Here is a 20,829-nt window from a genome sequence, read left to right on the forward strand (position 1 = left end):
AGTCTGTGAAGGGTTAACCACCGTTGGGTGAGCCTTGTGATGCAGATCAACTAGGAACTCACCCTGGGGCCACCGCTAGGGGACGAGGTAGGCCCTCACCTACCACGGCTTCGGACATGGCCACGCCCCCGGACTCCTTAAGGGAGTACCCTTCCGCATTTTTGGGGAGGTGATGGCAGAAACCTCCCCACACACACACACCTGTAACCTTCCAGAGATAATCCAATGCCTACCGCCAATCGAGCCTAAAGGGCTCGCCGCCAATACCCTCACAACCGTAACCAATACCTAATAGCATTGAGAATGTCAGCTAGCCAAACATCTTTTCCCTCATTCGAAAGATGTACACCATCATCCCAAATTTGGAATATTAATATCTGCAATTTTAATATCTGCAACAATGAGGAGATCTGCCACCCGACCATTTACCCCCAAGGGAAAGTGACCCTCAAAAGGAGTGGAGGGAGAGAGTCCTCACTTGAATTGCAAGCAAGATACAGTGGTACCTCGGGTTACAGACACTTCAGGTTACAGACGCTTCAGGTTACAGACTCCGCTAACCCAGAAATAGTACTTCAGGTTAAGAACTTTGCTTCAGGGTGAGAACAGAAATTGTGCTCTGGCGGTGCGGCAGCAGAGGGAGGCCCCATTAGCTAAAGTGGTACCTCAGGTTAAGAACAGTTTCCGGTTAAGAACAGACCTCCGGAACGAATTAAGTTCTTAACCCGAGGTACCACTGTACAGGCATATTGATTACCAGATTCCCTTTTCTATTTCAGGGCTCATCCAGACTTGCCTTTGCCCTGCTGCTTTTCCCCAAGGAAACCCAAAATTTACCGCCAAATTGGAGCAAATGTCAATCATGTTTCCTCCGGACTGATGTTTGGTCCAATTTATTGCATTTTATCAAGGGTGGTAAGGCAAGCACAAAAAGGCTCAGAAAGGGCTAGAAAGCCTGGGATATAAGTGGAAACCCATGCTCAGACCCATGCTTTCTAGGTACAGGACAAGTGGAAGTCTGGAAGAGTCCTCATTCTGGTCAACAAGCACCACTACTTAAAAGTATTGTCAAATGCTTGGGATTTGGAAATCTGCAAGAGAGAGAGAGAGAGACTATTTATTTACTGTTCATCAAATACTGTTTTGCAACCTGCCTCAACTGCACAACTACTAGCTTGCTCGGGACTGCTTTTACACTGCTGTGTGTGAAAGGAAGCAATAAAGAAAATAATGGCAGGTTATGATTAGCCAGAATAACATCATTCCCAGAGCAGGCATATGCTGCAATTAAAGGATAACAATAATTTCAACGATCGTCGACTGTGGAAAACGTTTTCCATTCCAAAAGCCTAACTGAAGAAAACACTTGAAATTAAAAGAATGTCACTGAACAGCAGGTCAGTGGTCACACTGGCCTCATACCCTATTTTGGATGGGCTGCTGTTGCAGCAGCTTGCAGGCCAACCACCATTCCCAGTGGCCAGGACTCGAATGCATGGCTGGCCATTGAAGACCATCCAGCTGGCTGCATTGCAGGGTGGGATTCCCTGCCCAAATACCTACTTTAAACTGCCAAGTCCTGGGCAACAGAGGGGGGCAGAGCCTCATACCTGCCAAGTCCCAGACTGCAGAATCCGGGACCGGCAGCCGCGTGACACCGGAAGTTGAGTAGACGCAACTTCCGGTGTCGCTTTGCCCATCTATGGGCACCCAAAATGGCCGGCGCCAGCTTCAAAAGTCTTGTCTACGCATGTTCGGAAGTGCGTAGACGCAACTTCCAGTGTCGCTCTGCCCATCTGTGGGCACCAAAAATGTCCACCGCTGACACTGGAAGTCGCGTCTACGCACTTCTGGAAATGCGTAGACGCGACTTTCGAAGACGGCACCGGCCATTTTCGGTGCCCATAGATGGGCAAATCAGAAAAAAAAAGGCAGCCGGCAGGAAAATATAAGGGAGAATAATGGGAGACGAAGACATACGGGGGACCGCCAGGAAACGGTATGAAAAAATGGGGGTTTCCAGGGGAAAACGGGGTACTTGGCAGCTATGCAGAGCCTTGCTGGTGGACCAGGAAATGGATGCTTCCACTCTGGTCCGCCAGGCATTCTTAAAAGCTAACTATGCCTGGCACTTTCAGCTGTCGATAGAAGAGAAAACCCTCCTTCCCTGTCATGCTGCTGTAATTTGTCCTGCATTCTAAGACGAACTGTTAGTTACACATGAAATGTCTCACTGGTGAATTATAATAATAATAAGTAATTGTTGTTGTTGTTGTTGTTGTTGTTGTTGTTGTTGTTGTTATTTATACCTTGCTCTCTCTGGCCAAGACCGGGCTCAGGGCAGCTAACGTCAAATATAAAGGTAAAGGTAAAGGGACCCCTGACCATTAGGTCCAGTCGTGACCGACTCTGGGGTTGCGCGCTCATCTCGCATTATTGGCCAAGGGAGCCGGCGTATAGCTTCCAGGTCATGTGGCCAGCATGACAAAGCCGCTTCTGGCAAACCAGAGCAGCACATGGAAACGCCGTTTACCTTCCCGCTGTAGCGGTTCCTATTTGTCTACTTGCATTTTGACGTGCTTTCGAACTGCTAGGTTGACAGGAGCTGGGACCAAGCAACGGGAGCTCACCCCGCCACAGGGATTCGAACCACCGACCTTCTGATCAGCAAGCCCTAGGCTCAGTGGTTTAACCACAGCGCCACCTGGGTCCCATAACGTCAAATATACAATACGTTAAAAACACAAAACAAGCAATTGGTTAAAATACAGTTCAAAATCACATTTAAAATCAGAATAAAATTAAGTGGGAACCCATGAATCACAACCGTAAGGGTAAGGAATATTACATGTTCACCAGGCCCGGCCACCTGTGCACGTCCCATATGGGCTGACAGAAAAAGCCAAGGGGGCCACTTACATACAAGGTCCCATAAAAAGGAGGGAGTCAGACTGGGCCTGGACCAAAGGCCTGGCGGAACAGCTCCGTCTTAAAGGCCCTGCGGAAAGATGTCAATTAGCAAGACACTTCTGTCAAACCAGATGGTCAATTTCTTTTTTAATTGGAGTGCTGCTTATGTCCTGCTCTTTGTCTTGCGTTGTCTATATCAGGCTTCCTCAACCTCAGCCCTCCAGATGTTTTTGGCCTAAAACTCCAATGATCCCTAGCTAGCATGATCCCTGGTCAAGGATGATGGGAACTGTAGTCTCAAAACATCTGGAGGGCCGAGGTTGAGGAAGCCTGGTCTATACTGTGCCTCCATCCATTGACAACCATGCACCTGCAAACCGGTTCTAGAAGAGTCTCATAGAATGTGCCTCAAAGTACCATCTGAACCCCAAGCATTGAACAGGATCTCTGGCACAGGGCCTGAGAAGTTAAAAGTTCCTTGTCCAAGTAAGCCCCTTTGAGAGCTGCAGCCCAAGTTCCTTTTGCTACACTTCTCTCCGTTGTTAAACTGAATATGACATGCCGAAGTAGAGAAAGTTCTACAAGGAAGGTGAATGCTGCATTGCAGAGAGCATAAAAATTTTAATGGCACCCATTATGTATAGTTATGAAGCAATTTGGGATCCTTGGAGATGAAAGGTGCCATGGAAGTGAAAAGTGAAATGATATTATCTCAAGATTTCTTACATTTTTAATATTACCTGACTTCCTTCTACCTCAAAGGATCCCAACACGTTTTTATGAACTCTCCTGAGTTCAAGGGCGATGAGTAGCTGTACGGGTAATATTCTGCCCAAGAACAGAAAAGAACTGGCAAGTGGCTGGCCGGCCTTGCCTTACACGCACAGACCATGGACATTAACATTGCTATGTCAGTATGATCAGTGAGCCGTTCTTCATACAAACACAAAGCTGGGGGGGCAGTGGCCGTAGGTTCCTCCATGAGACATAAACCAGTGGAATGTGGGTGAATAAAGCAGCCACAGTTGTGTGGCCGGTGACATGGGTATTTCCCAACCGATCAGTCTTCTGTGACTCCACACAAATGGTTGCTTAGGGAACACTACAGGCACAATATGGTAGTATCCCACTATTTATTTTCATTTATTGAATTTATATACTGTCCTATACCCGAAGGTCTCAGGGTGGTTCACAGAAAAGATCACAATATATGAAATCAAAATAACAACAATAACCCAATAATACCCCCCCCCCAAAAAAAATGAGCCACATTTTAAAAAGGTATAGGATGTCCATCAGGTCAACCAAAGGCCTGGTTAAAAGGGAATGTTTATGTCTGGCACCTAAAGGTGTATAACGAAAGTGCCAGGCAAACTTCCCTGGGGAGAGCATTCTATAGACAGGGAGCCACTGCAGAGAAGGCCCGTTCCCGTGTTGCCACCCTCTGGACCTCTCAGGGAGGAGGCACACAAAGGAGGGCCTCAGAAGATGATTCGGGTAGGTTCCTATCGGTCCTTGAGGTATTGTGGTCCTGAGCCATTTAAGGCTTTGCAGGTCAAAACCAGCACTTTGGATTGGACCCTGAAACTAATTGGTAGCCAGTGCAGTCGGATTAGGATCGGTGTAAAATGCTCAAACCGTCTTGCTCCAGTGAGCAACCTGACCGCTGAATTCTGCACCAGCTGAGTTTCAGAACTGTCTTCAGAGGCAGCCCTACGCATATGCATTGCACTAGTCTAACCTTTAGGCTACCAGAGCATAGACAACAGTAGTTAAGCTATCCCTGTCCAGATAGCGGAGTAACTGGTCTACCACCCTAAGCTGAAGGAAGGCACTCTGGACCCAGCAAGAGATAGGGATGGATTTGGGGCTGTGCGAGCAGAGAGCACACACTCAGCACTGAGCAGAGGGGGTGCCATCTCAAAGCCAGGTAAAGGAGGCTAGCAGGCTCTGACATGGTCCTAGAGTCCTCCTACCCCCTTCCCAAAGCCTAGTTGGCACTTTCCCAGCTTGGGAAGGTGGTGTGTGGGCTCTAGGACCCTGCCAGAGCCTTCACGCCTTTTACCCACCTTTCGGAAGGCAGCACGAGGACTGGAGTGTGTGTCACATTTTGGCCTCGCACAAGGCGCCGTAGTACCCAAGTCCCTCATTGAGCAAAAGAATGGCAGCCGCAGAGGGATCAGGGATGCACAAACACACTAGGGAATGGGGCAGGTATATATGGAGGGGTTGTTGGAAGGGAACTACTGGAGGCACCATCCCCATACCTGCCAAGTCTCCTGCAGAAAAATACGGGTCAGCTGCAGCAGCGGCACTGGAAGTTGCACCGGAAGTTGTCCGGCGGCCATCTTGAGGGTGGCCGCATGGCGGCGGCCATCTTAGGGGTGGTCATGCGGCCACCTCCAAGATGACCGCCGCCATGTGGCCACCCCTAAGATGGCCGCCGGGCATGCGCAGAAGCTATTTCCGGTGCCAGCAGCAGCCATTTTCTGGTGCCCATAGATGGACAAACCGGCACCAGAAAAATGGCTGCCGGCAGGAGTGGATTTAAGGGAGATTTACGGGAGAGGAGCTCAAACGGGAGACCGCCGGGAAATGGTAAGGAAAAACGGGGGTTTCCCGGGGAATACGGGGCACTTGGCAGCTATGACCATCCCATAGATCTCCTTGAAATCTGGTGCTGGTCCTGTGTGTGTGAAAGGAGGGCTGAGACAAAAAATATTTGTTGGGGAGTAAACCCATACCTAAGAATAGGAGAATGTACATGTGAAACTGCATCCCTAGCATGTCAGGGAAATGGTTAGCTAAAAGGCTTTCCTCTGACAAAAAAAGAGGAAAGTGGAGAGGGGTGCCAGAAGAAATCACACTGCAAACTTTTGTTGCTGAATACTCACTGAATATTCTGTTGGCAACTGTAACTGAAGTCGAAAATATTTAATGATTGATACCCATATTTTATATTTGACATTATTTTCAACAGTTGATGCACGGCAGTATTTGATAACAGATCTGAGCCGTGTTCAGAATATGATCTAATGGCATTAGTAAGCGAAAGCTGTTCTACTAATTTTCCTCATTCATTTCAACAATTGTGTAACCTTTCTGTAAGCATGCAACAGAAGCAAAAGTGTCAGCTTCTGAATTTTGAGGTCAAATTTCAAATTCAAAATCCAGATTTTAAAATTTGAACAAAAATACAAGGGCTGTAACGTTTGTTGCATATCAAAAGCAATGCGGAACTGATGGAATAATATGGCATATTCTGTTTGATACTTACCGTTTCCTAATGAAACAGCAGAGCTCTAAACATTTATGTTAAGAATGTTTAAATTGCAGCTTTTAGAATATAGTTGAAGCTCAAACTATGGGGGGTTATTTTCATGCAGTTGGCATCTTTAAGCGAAATTTACTGGTTTTAAGTATTTTTAACAGCACCAAATGCTAGAATTAGGAAACATTCATGAGACCCCAGAGACCTTTCCCTTTTAGTTTCTGTAGGAAATTAACGTCTCAGACTGGAGTGGGGCTAATTTAAATGGCTTTTTACTTAAAATCCTTTGGAATATTATGGGACCTTTGTGTGCTTTCCTGTGCTGCAGAATCAGTGCCAACCAAAACCATAAAAATGAAAAGTTTCCAGAGTTAACTAAGGAGCTTTCTTTTCTCTCTCTAATTTCAATAATGTATCTGCTTGAAGAGCTAACATTCATAATATGAATTCAGCTAAATGATCTCTGTTTTTCTGCTGCTGCCAGAATATATGGGGATGTTTCCAAATTCTAGGTGGGGAAAAAGAAGAAGATGGGGCTGGTTTCTTTTCTGCTGGAGTCCCCAAGGTTAAACAAAGGAGAGCGAGGCTGCTTCACCAGCTTGGGGAAAGAAGGGATTTTCATCTGGGGGGTGGTGGATTTTAAAAATAATCCCTCCCTTTTTATCATTCCAGCATCCTATAGGGACAAGAAAGAGCAACATCCAATCACAATAAGGCATTCGTCTACCTGATTTTCCACTCTGACTGTGGCTTCTTTACTTCTCGGGACAAGCTGCAATATTTTGCAAAATCTGAGAAATTCAAATGTTATTGTGAGGGATAAGACAGTTATACATTCTATAATTTATAAGATGAAATTTAGAAGACTAGTGGATCTCCCCCCCCCCTCTCTCTCATTTCTATCTCTATCTCTATCATCTCTTCAGCTAGTCATCCCTTTCCAGTACAGGTTTATCCTTGAAAACTAAAAGTGCCACCTCCACACCCACTCAACTCATGCTGGTACTGCAGAAACTGCCATCACAGCTCCTATGACAGCATTTGTGTTTGGCGCTTTCCTTGACACAGAGCAGGTGCTCCTTCGAGCTAGGGGCAGACTCAGCCAAAGCTGTCCAGCTTGCCAGGAAAAAAAAAGGTTGTCTTCTTTCATCTCCAGCACTGCTTGCATGAGAATGTCAGTTCCACCTTTTTGAGTCGATATGAAATGCCATCACGTTCGGCGTTCGTTCTCCAAAAACACCTCTGGGAGCTGATGATCAATGTGTGATAGTGAAAGCCACTTCCTGCGATTTGTCCCCTGTCATTTCATACTCAGAGGTATACTTTCCTGGAACAGAGGAGTTCGAATTCTTTATCCCTGCTAAACTCATTTATCTGAAGTTTCTAAAAAGCTATCAGACCTTATAGACACTGAAAGGGGGAGGGCTTATAGGGAACAGCCCCCCCCCATCATGTCGAGTTCTTCGCAGAGCAGCAAGTCAAGTAGTGGATCGGATTACAGGAATCAGGAAGTAGAGAGGGAGGTGAGAGGCTCTGACAGCATGCGAGAGCCTCAACACCGAGTAGAGAAGGAAGCAGCTGGGAAGAAAATGACGGAATCGGCCACTGGAGAGCAGTCAGAAGGACGGCCCTTCCCCCCGACGCCTGAATTGAGGCACACGGCACCCTGTAGGGCGAGAGGGAGGCACTTTGGGGTTCCCAAGCTGTTACGTTGGGCATGAAACAGAAAGAAGCCATTGCGAGGTTCTGACTCTGACTAAGCAGGCATGTTTTCAGACTCTTTGCACTGTAAATAATATGCACAATAAAAACACCTTAAAGACAAGGAGGTGTAGAGCGTCGTCACTCAAGAGTAGCCACAAGAACCTCTGACAGACACCATCATCTATTGTGGTCTTTTCATGATACAGTGTGCAAAGTGATTCTTGTTTGTGCTAAACCAGTCCCCCACCCCTCCCACAATCATATTTAAAAGGCCATAGAATGTTTAATCAGCCAAAGGCCTGATAAAAGAGAAACATTTTCACCTGGCACCTAAAGATATGTAATGAAGGCACCAAGTGAGTCTCCCTGGGAAGAGTATCCCACAAGTGCCACATAAAAGATCCGTCCATGTGTTGCCACCCTCTGGACCTCGCAAGGAGGCGGCACACAAAGGAGGGCCTCTGAAGATAAGTTGGGTTCATATGGTTCATATGGAAAGAGGCGGTTCATGGGGTATTGCGGTCCTGAGCCATTTAAGCCTTTATAGCTCAAAACCAGCACTTTGAATTGGGCCCCAAAACTAATTGACAGCCAGCACTGTTTGGCCAGGACTGGTGTAATATGGTGTAATATGCTCAAACTGGTGTAATATGCTCAAACTGGTGCCCAGGACTGGTGTAATATGCTCAAACCGTCTTGCTCTGGTGAGCACTGGCGGAGGAAGGGGGTGCGGTGGATGTGGTCCACCCCGGTGTCATCCCTGGGGGGGGGAGTGAAATCGCCACACTGTCCCCTGGGACGCTCACCTCACCCCCGTGGGTGGCTAGCCCCGCCCTCCGGTGCACAGCATGTGCACTGCTCAAGGTGCCCGAGCAGCTAGCTCCGCCTCTGCCGGTGGGCAACCTGACCACTAAATTCTTTACCAGTGGAAGTTTCTGAACTGTCCTCAGAGGTAGCCCCACATATAATATGTTGCAGTACATAGATGACAGAAATTAGGCTACCTCTGTCCAGATAAGGGCACAGTTGGACCACCAGCCGAAGCTGATGGAAGGCACTCCATGTCACCAAGGCCACCTGAACCTTAAGTGACAGCAATGGATCTGGAAGAACCCTGTATATACGCTTCTTCAGAAGGAGTGTAACCCCCATCAAGCGCAGGTAACCGCCCCTCTATCCAGTCTAGGGATATCCACTATCTGTGCCTCTGATTATCCAGATTGAGCTTCAGTTTATTGGTTCTCATCCAGTCCACACCCAAAGATGTTAAGGAGAAGTAGAGCTGTGTGTTATCGCTGGCAATGCATTCCTAACCTCTGGAGAACCTCACTCAGTGGTTTCATATAGATGTTAAACAGCATGTGGGATAAAAATTGAACCCGGTGGGATCCCATATTGGGACCCCAACCACCACCCTCTGGAAATGACTATCCAACGAGTATAATTTTTCAGAGGTTTACCTAAGCCAGAAGTGGGAAACTTGTGTGGTCTTCCAGTTGTTGTTGGATTCCAGGTCCCAGCAACTCCAACTAGCACATTCAGGGTGAAACAAAATCATGGCCCAGAGTGATGTGATATGTAGTATTGAGGACCACAAATTCTGCACCACTAATTTTAGCCAGGTATAGTCATGAGTACTGATTTGTAATCTGTAATGGACATAGCCTCCCCCAACAAAGGGCGGTTAATTAATGAGATATCAATAGTCCGATAATAATTACATTCTTATATAATTCAGTTACCATATACAGTGGTACCTCTACTTACGAATAACTCTACTTACGAATGTTTCTACTTACGAATGGAGCTCCATCCGCCATCTTGGATGTGGTTTAGATAGTATTTTTTCTACTTACGAATTTTTAGATAGGGTTGCATCTACTTACGAATTTTTTTCTCCCAATGCATTCCTATGGGATTCGACTTACAAATGTGCGTTCGGAACGCATTAAATTCGTAAGTAGAGGTACCACCGTACAGCAATTCCAACTTTCAGAGTGCCATCCAAAAGCAACACCATTTATTAAATTTCTGCAAACCAATTTACCCTTTTAATTGATATTTAAAAAACAACAACACCCCCACCCCCGTCACTGTTACTTTTAAACTTCCTCCTTTCAGCACTATTCCACCCTCTCCCAAACTGGCTCAGAGACACATTTCTGTAGTGAGAAAACATGGACATCTTCTGTTCACAGTAAGTTGTCTAATTATGATTGGCAGAGGTCCCAAAATACAAGTAGTCCATCAAAATGAGAGTTGTCAAGTACTGGATTGCAGGGGCATAGTTACCCTGAGACGACTTACTAGTCCGTCAAGCAGTTCTTTAGGCATGTAAATGGGGGCTGTCACAGGTATAACTGTGCCAATCTAATTTTCCTTGCTACACCTCACCTCAGATACAATGCTTTGTTGTTGTTTAGTCATGTCCGACTCTTCGTGACCCATGGACCATAGCACGCCAGGCACTCCTGTCTTGCACTGCCTCCTGCAGTTTGGTCAAACTCATGTTCGCAGCTTCGAGAAGACTGTCCGACCATCTCGTCCTCTGATACAATGCTTTACATGAAGTCAATTTGCACACTCAGTGATGAGTTCTAAAATGCAGAGTGTAGAAAAATAAAAGGATGCATAGGCATGTATGACAGTGACCGAGGTCTTATCCTTGTTTAAAGATTCATCCCTTCTCTCAGTACTAACCCTGTAGTTCTGTGAGGGTTATCTAACACAGAATTCTAATCCAAATGCAATATTTCATTCGCAGCAATGAATTATAGGCTGCTTAACGCTGTGGTTTCAAAGCAATGGACAGTGGGGTTATGAAAGGTGCAAAAGATAAAATCAGTAAAAATTGAACCATGAAATCAGAGCGGCTTGTGCAAAATGGTGTGCTGATACATATTAAAAAAGTATCTGAAGTTCAACACAGAGGGGAAACTTCCTGATCTCAGCTAGTAGGGAGTTCCACAAAGCAGTATGATCTCATGGCTCCTGGTAGACACAAGCCAGGTATCTGAGCCATGGGGGACCCCTAACAGTGACTCATCAAAGACCTCATTTATATCAGGAAGGGATATAAGAATGAAGTGGTTCTTCAGGAATCCTGGGCCCAAGTTCTTAAGCTGCTTATAAGACAAGAACCTTAAACTTGATCTGTCAGCACCTGGGCAGCCAGAAGAATTTCCCCCCCTTGTAATTATTTTTTATTAAGGATTTTCTTGGGTTACAAGGTCAGCAACCAGAAACATCATAGCCAGACACTGGAGGGACCTGTCAGGAGTAAACATGGACCAATGGTACCAAGTTGTACGGGAAACAGCCCTACTAGAAAAACTAACCATTAAGATGAAACTGACACGGGGACAAAACAGAAGAAGACACCTTCACCCCAATATGGTTCCCCTTCATCACTTATACAGCCCAACAAGACAATGACAAAAACCTACCGCCAGCATACAAATCAATATGGCTAACCAGGGGAAGTTTTGAAGTGCCAATGTTATGTTGTGGTAGTAGTCAGTCCCCAGCACCGGTCTAGTCACAACATTTTGCACCAGCTGGAGTTTCCAGGCCATACCCTGGATACTTTGGTGAAAGCCATGAAGTTACCCCATTATAAAATTGATGTGGGTTTTTGTTTTGCGTTTTTAGTGTAGAAATACTGAAAGGCAATTGTGAAAACAATGCATCGGCCTACCTTTACAATCTTTTAAAAGTTTCCATTCTAGAGGGGAGGGGGGGAGCCACTCCCGATTTGCTACCACATTTTTAGGCACATCATTCTATGTACCCGAAAACCGGGGAAGGTAGAATGTCAATGGTGGCAGAGCTCAGCTGGTCGGCCTCTGCAGCCAAAGTGGGCAGCTTTTTAAAAAGTGTATGTAAATTATGAAAATGACATCTATGTTCCGAAGAAAAAGAAGAAGAAGAAGAAGAAGAAGAAGAAGAAGAAGAAGAAGAAGAAGAAGAAGAAGAAGAAGAAGAAGAAGAAGAAGAAGAAGAAGAAGAAGAAGAAGAATCTGGCTGGGTTTCCCCAGCCACTCTAGGTGGCTTCCAACAAAAGTAAGAGCTGTTCGGCAGTGGAATTTGCTACCAAGGTGTGTGGTGGAGTCTCCTTCTTTGGAGGTCTTTAAGCAGAGGCTTGACAGGCATATGTCAAGAGTGCTTTGATGGTGTTTCCTGCTTGGCAGGGGGTTGGACTGGATGGCCCTTGTGGTCTCTTCCAACTCTATGATTCTAAAAGATTTAAAATACATTAAAATATCAGTCATTAAATACTTCCCCAAACAGGGCTGCCATCAGATGTCTTCTAAATATCAGATAGTTGTTTATTTCCTTGACATCTGATGGGAAGGTATTCCACAGGGCGGGTGCCACTACCGAGAAGGCCCTCTGCCTGGTTCCCTGTAACTTCACTTCTCGCAGCAAGGGAACCGCCAAAAGGCCCTCAGCGGTGGATCTCTGTGTCCGGGTTGAATGATAGGGGTGGAGACGCTTCTTCAGGTATACTGGGCCAAGGCCATTTAGGGCCTCAACCCAAGGCTTCTGCTGGCATCAATGGGAACATTTTTTTTTCTTCCAGTGGAGCTGTGAGGAACCTTTGACTGAACTATGACTTCCATCTTCCTTACCCATTGACCATGGTTGCTGGCGCTAATAGGAGTTGTAGTTTGGAAACACCAGGAGATCCAGGGGTTCTCGTTTTCTGTCCTGAGTTCAACAGCATTATCAATGGGAGATTTTTCTTAGTGGCACAACTCTGGGGAAGGAAAAGTTAAACTTCCCCTCCCTGGGCAGTGCAAATGGCCCCCATCTGTACCTGCTTTTTTAAAAACAAAAACACCGGACAGGCTTTCAAGTGACACCTTTTCGTGTAGCTTCTAGTTTAGCCAAGAATGGTTTGAATTGGATAAAGTTAGGCTGAATGCTGCCACTTCTCCATTCTTCCCCACGAGACCCGGCACACATCTGATTCATGTAAAGATCTGTGCACCAGTGGGAACCGAACAAGCTCAAATCCATGTTGTTCAGTTTAACAGGATTATAGACCAGCCAGTCTGTTCTCATCTAATTCTCTGTTGAGAAAAGAAAAATATGATTCATCTAAAGAAAAGCATATGTTCTGAGACAACAGGATGCTATCAAATTGCATCAGTAACTAAAGTGGAACATTATCTTCCCCACCCTAGCATGTCAAAAAATGATCAATCATAACTTACTCCCCTTTGGGTTATATTTTTCTTTACAAACAGCTGCTAATTCTGCAGCACAGGTTATGAAGAATGGAAAAGAGGAGGACATGATTTATTGTAGTTTAAAATTGAAATTATTTCCTACTTGCGAGTGATTGGAATACTTTCACATGGCAGCTCTTTCGAAATCCTCTCTCCCCCCACTCCCCCACCCCGGTCCATCCCACCCCTCTATTCCCTCCATTGCGCTTACAAAAATGTCTATTCCGGGGAGGGCTAAAAACATTGTGGTAGTTATTTTCACCAACTTGATTGAATGATTCCTGAGTAGGTCTTGTTAGAAGTGCAGGGAAAGAATTGCTTCTAGAGGCCAGCCCTAATTAGAGATCAAAACATTACTTCAGAACATTTCATCAAAAACGTAAATAGCTAATCAGGACCAGTCCAATGGCTTTGTTTTGCAATTAGCCCCATGCAAAGAGTCCTTGAAGCTGGAAGGCGGTTTGGTCTCCCGCCTCCGATTTTGCAATCTAACCAATAGCTTCAAGCTGATGTTCCCTTTGAACTGCTGAAAAAATATATCCAGTGGTCTAAATGTTACATTTGCATGTATTAGTCTTCTCCATTGATAGCCTACAAAGCTTCCGAGATTAAAGAAGCCATCACAAGTGTTAGAAAGGAAGCAAAGTAACGGGTGTTCCAGAAGAATACAAAGATAGAATTTTAAACAGAATTCAGATGTTTCTCTTGCCGACTTTAGATGGTGGCACACCTTTTTATCTGTTACCAAAGTGCAGAGTGCAACCAAACTGCCTTGCAAAGCTGTGGCGTTGCCCAGAATAGGCTTAGGGATCGCAATAACACAAAAGGAACAGGAAAAACAAGTATCCCCTCACCATACTCTCCTATACTGTGCATATTTCCTAGTGATTATACTATCAATGTTCTCTCGAGGGGGAAAAATTTGCCTCTCACACACAAACACTCTTCCTGAGAAGCCTTGAATGGGAACAGTTGGGTGTAGGTTTCTAAGCCAGCTCCTTAGCCCCGAGCCTTTCATGTTAGGAATTCTGTTTTAAACCAATTCTACTCCCAGCAAGAATGAACTATGATCTAACCCCGCTTTGAGAAGGAGGTGAAGGAGCTGCTTCAGACAGCAGAGTTTGGGTGTCACAGAAGGACAACAAATTGCCATTCATTTAAATTATTGTAATTTCTTTTTAACCACTGAAAGGATGACATTTACATATTACATCTCGTGCATCAGGATGACTTCGGCTGCCTCAACAGTAATATTCATAACTGTGATGTTGTGAAAGAGAATGACTGTAATTCTAGATATGAGCAAGAGGAGCGTGGAGCTAAGTGTTCAAAGCAAGCAAGGGAGGGAGAGAGAATGAAACATTCCCTGGCGCCAATCACAGCTGCAGCATTATAGCAGAATATATGAGCTTAAATGGCCATGAGCAGAGAAAAATGTGCTTCAGATTCCAGATTAGAAATATGTCTGTTGCTTCTTTCTCCATGCAAAAGTACAGTGAACTATAGGTGATGTAATGTGTGTGTGCGCACACACGCACACAAATGTTTCTCTTCGACTTTAAACAATGGAATCAAAAATCCTGCAGTTAAGAGCTGAAAATGATTCACCAGCACTCACAGTAGTAGAACCGCACATAGTAGGCTATTGATCTCTGTGTGCATCTCACTATATTTACAGTGTAGTATGATCAATATGTTATTTCTGATCCAGTCGTTCCTATACTTCTACTGGATGGGATATTTTATAGGGAGATTATCCAGCACATGACAGGCTTATAAAAATTTCAGTGTGAAATACTGCCAGCAGAGTCAGTGAAGCAATGGAAATACCCAACTGGTAAAATGTTGACCTATTATAAATTGAGCAAATAATAGTTGGTAGTTCTGTGCTAGGAACAGTGCATATTGTGAAACATAGTCTTTACTGTTGTGTGTCTTAGTATCCTTGTCGAGGCTATATGTCTGCATATGACCAGAGGCAAAAAAAAAAAAGGCCATGGAGATCTTGTCTATCTCCCCACTAGAATAGCAATGGACAGTGTGACTATGGGACCTAGTGTAAGTGAGATAATTTACAGTGCTATTTTTCTAGAAAAAGAGGTGCTGGAACTCACCTTGAACACCTCCCTTGGTCTCTTATAGTGGCAATGGTTCCCACCTGAGAGGTGCCGGAACTGAGTTCTGGTGAGTTCTGGCTGGAAAAGGGCCCTGGTTATTCCCCATTTCTGCTGACTGCCCCCAATGAACTTCTAAATAACCCATGTTCCTAGAAAGTCCAAAGAGATGAGTGGATTGGTAGCAATAGACAATCTTCCCCTCTGAAAAAGGAGGTTTCAAGTTGTGTGCAGTAACTTTCACTGAGCAAAAGAAGGCAAAAACTGAGAAAATTAAATTAAAGCTATGGTTTTCCCAGTAGTGATGTATGGAAGTGAGAGCTGGATCATGAAGAAGGCTGATTGCCGAAGAATTGATGCTTTTGAATTTTGGTGCTGGAGGAGACTCTTGAGAGTCCCATGGACTGCAAGAAGATAAAACCTATCCATTCTGAAGGAAATCAGCCCTGAGTGTTCACTGGAAGGACAGATCCTGAAGCTGAGGCTCCAATACTTTGGCCACCTCATGAGAAGAGAAGACTCCCTTGAAATGACCCTGATGTTGGGAAAGATGGAGGGCACTAGGAGAAGGGGATGACAGAGGACGAGGTGGTTGGACAGTGTTCTCGAAGCCACCAACATGAGTCTGCCCAAACTGCAGGAGGCAGTGGAAGACAGGAGTGCCTGGCGTGCTATGGTCCATCGGGTCACGAAGAGTCGGACACGACTAAATGATTAAACAACAACAACAACCAATTATTTTGCCACCAACAGCCACAATGATTACAGAGTACAGGTAGTTTTATACACATTCAACTACTTCCCTGTCTCAGAATTAAGGTAGAGAGGTGAGCTAGTGTCCCATCAAAATATGCATACATATCTCCTCTAGGGGTTCCATCACATGTTTTCAAGTAGGACACAATTTGTTTGAAGATTCCCATTGGACAAATGTACAATAGCCACATTCTTTTCACATGAATACGATTTTCATTGGGGTGCTTTCAAACAACTACCCATATGGAAACTAAAGTGGTAGAGAGCCTCTGCCAGGACTGTACCTTACGTCGTACAATGGCACATATGAAACAACTTGGGCAGCTGAGGGAGAAGTGATGTAGTGACTTATAGTTTGGGCTGAGAGATAGTGGCTGATCATGTCTCAGCGAGGATTTGAACAGAGACCTCCCTGATTCAGATAGGTAGCCGTGTTGGTCTGATGCAGGAGCACCTTAGAGACCAACTCTGTTGTCCAGTAGCACCTTAGAGACCAACTAAGTTTGTTCGTTCTTGGTATAAGCTTTTGTGTACATGCACACTTCTTCAGATACACTGAAACAGAAGTTTCAGTTCTCCCTGGTCCAAGCCCAGTACTCTTGCTCAGAGGCTGCCATCACCTCCTACGACGCCTGCAAATGGTGTCAACGAACACTCCCTCAAAAATCTACAATGCACAAAACACTGTTTTCTCTGGCTCAGCTCCTCTTTTCATTGCCTTGGCCTCTCAACATTGAGCCTGTCCCTTTAAACATGCCAACATTTCATTGGATGTCAAGAATGGATTCTTTCCCTTCGTTTCTGAGAAAAGAGGCACAAAGAGTTTCTCTCTGTGAGTGAAACCTGGCTTTAACTTTTTGTATGCATTTAAATTAAGGTTGCATATTCTTAGTGATAATTTTGTAGGTGCCCTGTTGATGGGCATGCCCACATCCTTTAGTGTTTTTCACCCTTTTAGATGTGGAGGCCATTTTGTGTTATGCCACACTTTCCGCAGCAGCCATTGTCCATGGCTGACATACATGGACTTAGTCAAAATTCCAGATGTGCCCACTGGCCGAAATAGGTTGGCGACAACCACGGGTCTAGCTACTAAACCACACTGGCTCTCAAATGTGATATTGTCAAGTTGGCAAGTAATGCGGTGGTCATTTTGGCAATTGCCCTAATGGCATGAAGCCTCATGGCAAAACAATAGATCAGAATTTAAAATGATGTACAAAACTGTATTGCATTCTCTGTGTTAACAAATTGTCTGCAAAACCTTCTTATCATTTTCAGGGGTTTTGTTCCGCTAAAGAACAATTTGTTCTCCTGGACCTCACCGAGCTCACAGCAAGGACAAAATGCAGCAGCTGCTGGGGAAACTTGGAGTCTCCTGGGAGAGAATACTGGAGTCCAGAAATTAGAATTTAACAGGAAGAGTATGTTGCTGCTTAAGGGCTGTGTTCTAACCGATAGTGTGTACCTCAGTACTGTCACTCCAATAAAGAAAGAGAAAGCAGTTAGATTCAATGGGGTGTTCCTCTTGATTTCCAAAGTACAGTATGTAAGTAAATAATAGAAAAAGAGAGAAAATATTATTTTGGAAAGTATATTTCCAGAACTTTTCTTTTAATGGATTTTACAAACAAAAGTCCTATAAAGCTCTATGAATACATTGATCTTAGCCATTGCTTGCTAAAGTTCATATGCCTCTCTATTGCATTATGGTTCTGTCCTAAAGAACGGTACAGTAGACAGTCTGGGTTTATAAAATAATACCGTCTGGGAGAAAATGTTTCTAAGAAATAAAAATATTTGAGGCCATCCGGTTTTGCCTGGTCCATCCCTGATAATGGTTCCTCTTTCTTCTAAGAGGAAGATTCAAAAGAGCAAAGCAAAGATAGAGGGGAGGGACAGAAGACACTGAATCCCAGTAGGAACAACCTAACTGGGAGATAATCATGTAAAGAGCTTTCCTGGGAATGACCAAAGGCCAATCTAGTCCAGCGTTCTGTTCTCACGGTGGCCAAGCAGGAGCTTATGGGAAGCCCACAAGCAGAGCATGTCCTCCTTTAACCCTGCCCTCAAGATGCTGTCAACTGCCTCTCCATTTGTTTATCTGGGACAGTGGCGTGGATCCCAGAGATGAAATGATGCTTGGCTCCATCACATCTCTGTGTGAGGGAGCCAACCCCTTTCCCTACCTCAGCTTCTGTGATATGTCAGGGAGCAGATCGTTTGCAGTTGTTACTTCTAAAAGTGTGCCTCAACAAATATTTTACTGGATTACTTAAAGTCATATCCCACCTTTCCTCCCAAAGTGAACCAGGACGGCACAAGAAAAAGATATAAAACCAGTACGATTAAAAGTAATTTTTTAAAAAAACTTTAAAAATGTAGAACACTGAAAAGCACATACCCTGCAACCTTTCTGCGATGAAAATAGGGGCATCCTAAGGAAGATCGGGACATTCTGGGATCAAGTCAGAAACCAGGACAGCTTCTGTAAATCTGGGATTGTCCCTGGAAAATAGGAACACTTGGAGGGTTTGAAAACACCTTTAAAAAATTAAAAAGCTCTCCAAATTGTAAAATAAATAAATGAACATAGATTATTTTTGTGCAAATCTGTGTTCTCCTTTGCCCATTTTTTGGGGATGATGCCTAAAACATATCAGCGATGGTGAATACAGCTTTGGTGCACAAAGGCCTCTTGCTCAATTATAAATTATAAATCAAGTATGAAATGTAACTGCTCTTTATCACACACGAAAGGAGGCACATATTACAGCTGTTTACAGTGAACCATTTTAACCCTTGGGTAATAGCCTTGAAATGTTAGCTCAGAATCCATTGACAAATATGAGGTGAGAGATTGCAGACAAATCTGCCACGGGCTCTACAGAGATTTTGAAAATGCCATCAGCTTCTGTGTGCTGAGTAAGTGCAGAAAGAATGTTAGCTTAACTACAGATTACGTTGGCTTTATCTGTAGGATGAGCATATCAAGAGTCGAAGAAAAGCATTGCGTTCCAAGGGTCTACATGTCTTTCACATGTCTCCCTCCACAGTGGTCAAATTCTGCCAGAAAACAGAGACATGCCCAGTTCACTCTGATTTTATGCTTTGCTTACTCAGAATTCACTGTAAATGATGCCAGCCAGCTGATGTACAAGTTTGGGCCCAATAACTTGTAACCCTGAAATAACCCAATTCCCTGTAACAGGGAAAGCCAATGTGGTGCCGTTTTTGGTTTATAACTCCCATCAGCTTCACCCAGCACAGCCAGGTTTCAAGGCTGACCCTGTTAGGATTCTTTTCCCGTGTTAGCAGTCATGGGATTGTTTTTATCACATGACAGTGTATGTTTTCATTCCACATTGTGGGAAGAGATGGAGACAGGATGTTTTTATTACTGCATTTCCATGATGTGGGACATTTGTCCTTTGCTCTTTCTCTTTGCTGTCTGATGCTGAAGAAGAAAGAGCTGAGTTACGACCCTCCAAGTGTGTATATGTAAATAAAGGCAGTATAGCCAAATGCTGCGCTACTGAGTCTGTACGCCGACTGCCTATACTCTGCTGATCTTGAAGTGTGCTGATGCCTCTGAGGTATCAGTTGCTGTGATGTTCAGGCTGGAGAAAGATTTTGAATCTCCCAAACGAACGACCAGGAGGGAGAGAACATGCCAGTTGTTGTTGTTGTTGTTGTTGTTGTTGTTGTTGTTGTTGTTATCTCTGTACTTCTGATCCAGTGTCAGGGATTGGACTTGAGGGTGAGAGAGAGGAGGAGGAATGGTGGAGATCACCGCCTCCCCTTCTCCTGATGCTGCAGGAGAAGAGGAATCAGCATTGATTTACAGCAGGGGTTTGAGGAGTTTGAGGGAAGTCACAGCTCAGAGATAGGCAAACAGAAGAGTTGTGAAGTGTTAGAAGAAGGGAGGGACTGTAGCAGGGCAGCCAGCTGACACGTTGTCACTGGAGGGTACTTCCGATCCCCCTTCTCCCAGAAGTCGGCGTTCGTTAAGAGTACAGGAACAAAGGAATCAGATACATTTGACCACGAGTGGCCACCATAAAGGGAGAAGCTATTGAAAGGAAGGTGGGAGGAGCCCAGTTTGGAGCAACACCATGATTAGGGTAGACGGAGTTCTTTTGCATCTCACTGTTATGAAGAATAAACTCATTAAAAAGGACTTGGTCTTGTTTCTCTGCTTCTTGCTGCCAACGGGAAGGAGTAGAATTCCCAAAGCTCTGACATCCAGACAGCTGAAGAAAACCCCAGAGCAGGTTTAGGAGTTGTGGTGCAAGGGGGCACATGATGACAGTGGTCCCTAGCATCTCCAGATCATAAAATGTCAATGAGTCACTCAGAGAAGACAAAAGGAGAAGACAAAGTTGGGAACAAGAATAATGCCCAAGAATATTAGAACGACAATGCAATTCTTACATTACAAAGCTGGTGATGTTGCCTGGCCAGCAGGTTCTTGCCTATTTGGCTGTTTGATGCGATAAGACATGAGTTAGATGGTGGTAACACACCCCTCTTAGAATCATAGAATCATAGAGTTGGAAGATACCACAAGGGCCATCCAGTCCAACCCCCTGCCAAGCAGGAAACACCACCAAAGCATTATTGGCATATGCCTGTCAAGCCTCTGCTTAAAGACCTCCAAAGAAGGAGACTCCACCACACGCCTTGGTAGCAAATTCCACTGCCGAACAGCTCTTACTGTCAGGAAGTTCTTCCTAATGTTTAGGTGGAATCTTCTTTCTTGTAGTTTGAATCCATTGCTCCGTGTCCGCTTCTCTGGAGTAGCAGAAAACAACCTTTCTCCCTCCTCTATATGACATCC

This window comes from Zootoca vivipara, chromosome 1 (genome assembly GCF_965207765.1).
Source record: "Zootoca vivipara chromosome 1, rZooViv2.hap1.1, whole genome shotgun sequence".
Classification (NCBI taxonomy): Eukaryota; Metazoa; Chordata; class Lepidosauria; order Squamata; family Lacertidae; genus Zootoca; species Zootoca vivipara.